Source organism: Ipomoea nil, unplaced genomic scaffold, assembly GCF_001879475.1.
Source record: "Ipomoea nil cultivar Tokyo-kokei standard unplaced genomic scaffold, Asagao_1.1 scaffold1721, whole genome shotgun sequence".
NCBI classification, from domain to species: domain Eukaryota; kingdom Viridiplantae; phylum Streptophyta; class Magnoliopsida; order Solanales; family Convolvulaceae; genus Ipomoea; species Ipomoea nil.
Genome location: NW_017618149.1, coordinates 771,340 through 780,166, shown reverse-complemented (window position 1 = coordinate 780,166; position 8,827 = coordinate 771,340). Strand labels below are relative to the sequence as shown.

Below are 8,827 nucleotides of genomic sequence, written 5' to 3'. Positions count from 1 at the left end.
ATTTTTAAAAGGTAAATTGTTAACATTTGGACGGGGATCCACCTTGCAATGTAGACCCGAGTCCATGTGTCCTAAACGACGTAGTTTTAAATTTTAATTTTGACGGTTGTTCAATATCATACGTAATTTATGTGTTGGATTATGAAATTATGTGCCTATATGACATATATTGTTTTTAGGCAATATGACTCCACTGGGGATCTAGTTCCGTAGACTAGCACCTTATCCATTGAGCCATGGAGTCTTGATGTTTTACAAGACCCTTTCAATCGAAAGTAGAAAAGGATAACAATTGTCATGGTTATTAAATCGAAAGTAGAAAAGCATAACAATTGTCATGGTTATTAAATCCTAATTTGTTAATATTGTGTGACTACCATATTTGAAATGAACTTATCAATTACATATATGTTAACATTGTGTATTCGTAGTATACAAATTGCCCATATCTTACGTAATTTATGTGCGTATATGACATATATTATTTTTAGGCAATACAACTCCACTGGGGATCGAACCCAGAATCTTTGGTTCCGTAAACCAACACCTTATCCATTAGGCCATAAAGTCTTGATGTTGAACAAACAATCGTTATGCTATGGAACCGTGTTCACCATCCATGGTGAACACGGTCCCCACGGTGTTAGTGCACCGTTATCTTTTTTTTTTTTCCTTAATCAATCGCGTGACTTTTCTTCTTCATTTTCACATTTCGCGGTTTCACTTTAATTTGAGGTGAGCAATGATTTCGGACATTCATAAACTATGAATTCATGCCTGCACATTGACTTTGGAACCATGCCTACACATTATATTCCCGTCCGAAACCATGGCTGCTCCTCTGTAGTGCAAGCTTCTTCAACATTCATAAATTATGAATTTTCTGTTATGAAATTATGAATTTTCTGTTATGAGATTATGAATTTACAGTAAATTCATAATCTCATAACAGAAAATTAATTCATAATTTAATAAATGTTTTTCTTTTATGCGATTATGAATTTTCTGTTATAAGATTATGAATTTACAGTACATTCATAATCTCATAACAGAAAATTCATAATCTGACCAAACGCGCGCCGTTAACACCACATACGCGATTTTATTTTATTTTTTACGTAAAAATGTCGCCGTTTGGACCCGTGTTCACCATTCATGGTGAACACGTTTCCAGGGCATAATTTACCTGAACAAAACCCTTTCAATCGAAAGTAAAAAAACATAACAACTGTCATGGCTATCAAATCCTAATTTGTTAATATTGTGTGACTACAATATTTGAAAGGAACTTGTGAATACAAAACAAGGTAATCAATTACATATTAACATTGTGTGTTCGTAGTATACAAATTGTGAATTTTTAAAAGGTAAATTGTGAACATTTAGTATGTAAATTATAAACATTTCGACGCAAATCCACCTTGCAATGTAAACCTGAATCCATAGAATAATTTGCCATTATCAATTATTTTTGTTAATTTTTAAAAGATAAACTGTGAACATTTGGACGCGAATCCACCTTGCATTGTAGACTCGAGTTCATGTGTACTAAACGACGTAGCTTTGAATTTTAATTTTGACAGTTGTTCAGTATCTTACGTAATTTTTGTCTTGGATTATAAAATTATGTGCCAATATGATATATATACGTAATTTTTGTCTTGGATTATAAAATTATGTGCCAATATGACATATATTGATCTTACGTAATTTTTGTCTTGGATTATAAAATTATGTGCCAATATGACATATATTGTTCCACTAGGGATCAAAGGTTCCGTAAACCCGAGTCCATGTGTCTTAAAGAACGTAATTGTGAATTTTAATTTTCACAGTAATGTGCCGATATGACATATTATTTTTAAGCAATACGACTCCACTGGGGATCAAACCCAGAATCTCTGGTTCCGTAGACCAGCACCTTATCCATTAGGCCATGGAGTCTTGATGTTAAATAAGACCTTTTCAATCAAAAGTAAAAAAGCATAACAACTGTCATGGCTATCAAATCCTAATTTGTTAATATTGTATGACTACAATATTTGAAAGGAACTTGTGAATATAAAACAAGGTAATCAATTACGTATATGTTAACATTATGTGTTCGTAGTATACAAATTGTGAATTTTTAAAAGGTAATTGTGAACATTTAGTATGTAAATTATGAACATTTGGACGTGGATCCATCTTGCAATGTAGACCTGAATCCATAGAATAATTTGTCATTCTCAATCATTTTTGTGAATTTTTAAAAGGTAAATTGCGAACATTTGGACGCGAATCCACCTTGCAATGTAGACCCGAGTCCATGTGTCCTAAACGACGTTGTTTTGAATTTTAATTTTGACGGTTGATCAATATCTTATGTGATTTATGTCTTGGATTCACTGTTGCAAAAATTGGTCTAGGCGCTAGGTGCCCCTAGACCGTGGCGATTTTCCTCCTACGCGCCCGCCTAGGCGACCGGCCACCTAGGCGTCTGCCTAGCGCCTAACTCGACCGACTTGGCCGCTTACCGTCTAACTTGGCCGAGTTAACTCGTCCATTTTGGTTGAGTTAACCCGGTCAGCTCGCCTTGCTAATTTTTTACATTATATATATATATATATATATATATATATATATATATATATGACATTTATACACCCGTAGACTAGTTTGAATTGATACTTTGAATCTTTGGATGATTTGAATCATTGGATGATTGAGTATTTCATATTTGAGTATTTTTAATTTTTAATATTGTTTTGATGTTATGACTTATGACTTACCATTATTTCATATTTGTGTATTTTTCATTTTTAATATTGTTTTGATGTTATGACTTATGACTTATCATTATTTCATTTATTTGGATGTGTTATTTTATTTAATGTTGAAAACATCCTCATTAAAATTGTCAAACTGCAAGTCTGCCACTAGTTTTTTGGTTCCCGCCTAAGCGCTAGGCGCTACCCGGGCACCCGACTAGCGCCTAACGCCTACTGCAACCATGCTTCCTCCTCAAATTTCTGTGTTCTACAAGTGTTCTAGTTCGCCTGATTTTTTTGTTTGAGTGTTCAAATATAGAATCATAGTAGGTTTCTCCTTCTTTTGTTTGAGTGTTCAAATATAGAATCGTAGTATGTTTTATCCTGAAAAACCTAGGTTAAACACACTTAACACTAAAAGAGGTATCAAATAAGATTTTAAAGAAAGAGTATTCCGCTCAACTCCTACTAACCCTTATCTTTCGATTTCTTGTGATTGTTACAATTCAGAAATAATCTTTTTGTAAACTTATATTCCCGGAACAATATATACATATACATAACGGGGTGGGGGTGGGAAAGAGGAGAGGGGAAACTGCCCACATTACCCCCTCTGAACCCGCCCCTGACCGTACCATAGTTCCACAATGCATGACTTCACCTATTCTTTTCTACTTTGGTCCAACCCCCTTTAAAAATACTGGCAAGACTAAACCCAAACCCTAGAGAAAACAAAACACAACAACCTCAACTGTAACCAATAACCAAAATGAGAAATTGAGAAGAGTATGGGAAGAAAGTGAGCCTACTCTAAACTACTCTCATTTTCAGTGGCTATAATTGAACCACTGTACTATTGGGAAAAATTAGTTTTTAATGTATAAAAAAATGAATTGAGGAGGGAGAACGTACGTAATAATCACGTTAAAAATGTATAGAGGTTATATTGTCACCTCCTTTTAAAAAGAGTACGATAAATACAATTTCCATCAAATATTAATTAAACGGTTTAACTAACATATATAACCACTTATTTTACTTTAAAAGTGACCAATATTCAAAGGGGGCAATGCCCAATTATAAAACAGAGATGGAGAAGATGTTTATATAGGAAAAATTTAGATAGTACCCGATCTCAAAAAATTTATTGCTTTGCTGGCATTTTTCTGGAACTCATTATATCTTCTGTTACTTATGACTGGATTGGTATCTTGTACTAACAGGGCGTTTGGTTGGAGGGATTTTAAATTCCCTTCCCACTTAATTCCCACTTAATTCCAAAGGTCATTAAATTCCGTAGTTTGGTTGGAGGGAATTGCAATTCCATGAAATTGCAATTCCCCCATTTTCATGGAATTAAAATCCGATATCCCTCCTGGTATTTTAATTCTTGGAAAAAAAAGATAGTGATGAGTCAAAATTACCCCTTCCTTTTTTAACCTAAAATTAATGTCTAACAAAAACAATGGACATTTTTGACTTTATACTACTTATTCCCTTTCAATTCCCATGTATACCAAACATTGGAATTAAAATTCTCAGTAATTCTATTCCTATCAACCAAACACTGGAATTTAAATTCCCACTTTATTCCCAGTCATTCAACTCCCATGGAATTACAATTCCTTTCCCACATAATTCCTCCCCCCTCCAACCAAACGCCCTGTAAGTACTAGAACTCTAGAAGTCAACTTTGGGGGTGTGATTGAGTGGAAGAGACTCATCCATCCTTAACCAAAGGTCAAAAGTTCGATCATTTCTTTTGGGTATGGAACAACCTTAAATCTCCAGATCAGCTGCCACACTCAAAAGAAGTGTCTACAATTCGACGGTAAAAACCCTAAATATACCAAAAAAAAAAAAAAAAAAAAATAGAACTCTAGAAGTCTAGAACTATAGTAGCAATTTGTCCCCAAATCTTTATCTTGATATGAAAGTTAAAGCATTTTGAGTCCATTTAAATTATGAAGTAATTAACTTATCTTTTAGACTGATTTAGTTTACAAGGTTAAACATTGTGATCGACTAATTTTTCCAACTTGTGGAATTTGAATAATAAGAGGAAGAATGAGTGAGGTAGTGAGGATACTGGAAAACATAAATTGGGAATTTGGAGTCTGTAATTTGGATTTTGGACAATTGGATTTGTGACAGTGGGTTTTATTTGAGTGCTAACAATTGACATCAATTTGACATGTTGTAAGTATGTAATTTGTAAATGTTTTATTTCCTTAGTATTTTGTAAGATGTTATTGTAAATTATTATTTTTGCCTTGTAATTTAATTCGTAATTTACTTGCCTAAGTGTTTGCAAATTATCACTGTTGGAAATTATGAAATTTCTGATCACCTGAAAGTGATCTTAAATCAAGTCGAAAGTAAAAAGTGGTTGGAAATAACAATAAAGGTTTTTTCGAATACCAAAAATGGTCCGAACAAAGCTTTCAACTTGATTTAAGATCACTTTCAAGTGGTCGAAAATTCCATAATTTCCAGCAATGTATTATTTTGAGGTGTAAAAATTTTAAAATTGTTACTCCGAAAATCCAACAAGTTCGACAGAATCCAAAAGTCAAAAAATTGATGGGTTTTATTGTTATTGTTGTTATTATTATTATTATTATTATTATTATTATTATTATTATTATTATTATTATTATTTCATGAATTGGATTAATAAAATATTAAATCGAAATCCGAAAGAGTAGTTTTTGCATTTGAAAAATTGATCCGTCCGACACACCCCTAATTGAGTGAAATATACGAGTGTCAAACCAACTACCCACTAAATTATGTGTAAAGTACATGTACAAAAGTTAGTTAGATAATTTTCTGCATCTTAGTTGCTTATTGGTGAACTTGTGCAATCGTTATACCGTGTACCACGGCGCACATAGCAATGTTCGCCCAGCGCCTCGCAAAATGACGTTATTTTGGTATACAATTATGTATATTTTGTTATACATTTATGTACATTCTTTTATACAATTATGTACATCCGAAACAAGGGATTTTTTTAAGAGTTAAAAGTTTATGTGTATTATGTTAAGAGTTTATGTGTACTATGTTAAAAGTTTATGTGTATTATGCATGGTTGCAGTAGGCGCTAGGCGCTAGTCGGGTGCCCGGACAGCGCCTAGCGCCTAGGCGGAATCTAGGCGGGCGCCAAAAAAACAGTGGTAGACTTGCAGTTTGACAATTTTAATGGGGTTGTTTTCAACATTTAATCAAATAACACATCCAAATAAATGAATTAATGATAATTCATAAGTTATAACATCAAAACAATGGTTTTCAAAAAAAAAAAAAATATTAAAACAATATTAAAAATTAAAAATACTCAAATACTTCAATCATCCAAAGATTTAAAGTATCAAACTAGTCTACGAGTGTATATATGTCATATTATATATATGTATGCGCGTGCACACAGGATAAATGACAGGAATGTGTAGAGGGGCAAGAGAAATGACAAAAATGTGTGCTAACTTTTTTTTGGACAAAAATATGCAAAACTCAGTTACCACTTGCGTTTTTGGAGTGGTCCCGGATGTATTTTTTTTTTCTTTATTTACGTAAAACGCAAAGGTGACTTGCGTTTTTCGTATTGTATACCATAAACGCATCTGCCAAATGCGTTTTCATGCGACGTATGGAATACGTTAAACGCATTTGGGAGATGCGTTTTACGTATAATCCAAAAAAATACGTTAAACGCAAGTCCGAAATGCGGACTATTGACCGGCGCGTAGGACGAGTTTCGGGCCATCTGCGGCGAGCTCAAAAGGCGGCGATTCGAATAAGAATGTGCGTCTTACGCAGGATGCCAAGAACCCCAAAAAGTCGAGCAAATCGCAGCCGACCAACCCCAAGCAGTCTTCGCCACCAACTTCCCCGACGTCGCATTCAAAGCAGGCGGCGAAAGATGCATCATCGGCGTCGGTGGACGCTGACGGAGAGATGAACAACTCCTGTCCTAAACTTGGTAGCTTCTACGAGTTCTTCTCTCTCTCAAAAGGCGGCGATTCGAATAAGAACGTGCCAGCGCGGTCTGCTTCTAGCCGTTCTTCCGCCGACTTCGCGATCGCCGGAAATTGCCGGTACAAAAAATTCAACAAACGCAACTTACTTTTGCGTTTTCGCCTTTTCGGTATAATACTTAAAACGCAAGAGTAAGTTGCGTTTTTGCCTATACGGTATACCCTAGAAAACGCATTTACCTAATGCGTTTTACGTATACGAATACGTAAACGCAACCAACTCTTGCGTTTTACGAAAATACGGAAAATAAAAATAAAAAGCCTGGAAACAACGGAAAACGCAACTCCCAAAGGAGTTTTGCATATTATTGTCAAAAACGAAAAGGCAACACACTTTGGGAATTTCGCTTGGTTGACTACACATTCCTGTCATTTATCCCGTGCACACACACACACATATATATAATAAAAAAAAAATAGGTCGAGCCGATCGGGTTAACTCGACCGAAATGGACGAGTTAACTCGACTAACTTAGACGTTAGGCGGCCAAATCGGACGAGTTAGGCGCTAGGCGGACGCCTAGGCGGCCGGTAACCTAGGCGGGCGCCTAGGGGGAAATCGCCACGGTCTAGAGGCGCCTAGCGCCTAGGCGGGCGCTTAGACCGATTTTTACAACCCTGGTATTATGTATTATGTTAGATTATGTGTATTGTCTTTTCAAAAAAGAATATATGTGTATTCTGTTATACAATTATGTACATTTTCAAAACATGAGATGAGATTTTTTTTTATAAGAAGTTAATAGCAGACACGGAAAACGGAAATTTCCAAAAAAAAAAAAAAAGAGTACAAAATCACGTCGTTTTTCCCCAGGGTGCACTCGCCCTGATGCACAGTATAAATTGTCGTTATTGTGCATCAATGGTGTATCACGTTACATATATTTTATTGACAAATAAAACTATAGTAGAATTAGAATGATACTTTACTTTTTTCAAAAAAAAAAAAAAAAGAATGATACTTTACTATAATGAAGTTAGGATGTGTGTGGAAAATGAAACTAAAAAAGAGAGTTTATGCAATAACGTATATTATCAAATGAATCTAAAATGTAATAAAAATGATATTTCTGTGTTGCTATAATGAAACTAAAAAACATAGTCCATGCAATAACACATATTGTCAAATGAACGTGAAGTGTAATTTAAATGATACTTCAGCGTTACTATAATGAAACTAGTGTGTGTGAAAAAATGAAACTAAAAAACAGAGGTCATGCAATAATGTATATTGTTAAACAGTGGCGACCCAGAAAACTTGTTCAGTGGGGGGGGGGGGGGGGGGGGAGGGGGGAAACGCATTAAAACAAAAGAGATAGTTTGATAAAAAAAAAAAAAAAAACACTTAAAAGTATAGAATAAATATTGTTGGATGTGGACAAAAAATAAAACACATCAAAACTTTATAAAAAAAAATATTCATAACAAAATATGAAACATAATTAATTTGATAAAATAATTTGAATAAAAAATACATTATAAACACATCTCATTATTAATATAAAAGAAAGTTATATATATGTGTGTGTAAATCTCACAACTAATTAATACGAAGTATTTAAAAGTCATAAAAAAATATAACATAAACACTTTGCTACCTAAGTAAAACAAAATAAACTTGCGCACACATTGAGGATTCAAACCCTAGCCAATTACAAATACAAAGATAAAACGCACGCCTTGCCACTTGGTCTAATCATCTTTTGTTAATTTTTATCTATTTTATTATACATATACTAAAACTTGTACTATATATACATATATATATACATACAAGGGTTATATATGAAGTGGGGGTGGGGTGAGGGGAGCAGCTGCCCCCATGCTGGATCCGCTCTTGTTGTCAAATGAACGTGGACTGTAATTAAAATGATACTTCAGTGTTACTATAATGAAACTAGTGTGTGTGGAAAATAAAACAAAACAAAAAAAAAAAACAGAACTCATGCAATAACGTATATGATCACATGAATGTGAAATGTAATTAAAATGAGAGTTGATTAATTCTATTTTTTGTCATAGATTTATATGTGTCAT

At 34.0% G+C, this 8,827-nt stretch overlaps 2 non-coding genes across 2 annotated transcripts; both read right to left on the bottom strand.

Annotated features, from left to right (window-relative positions):
- Positions 1–497: 497 nt before the first annotated feature.
- On the bottom strand, positions 498–570 carry TRNAR-ACG. Its single transcript has one exon. It is a non-coding gene; the product is annotated as a tRNA-Arg (tRNA).
- A 1,301-nt stretch (positions 571–1,871) lies between these two features.
- TRNAR-ACG lies at positions 1,872–1,944 on the bottom strand. Its single transcript has one exon. It is a non-coding gene; the product is annotated as a tRNA-Arg (tRNA).
- Positions 1,945–8,827: the final 6,883 nt, after the last annotated feature.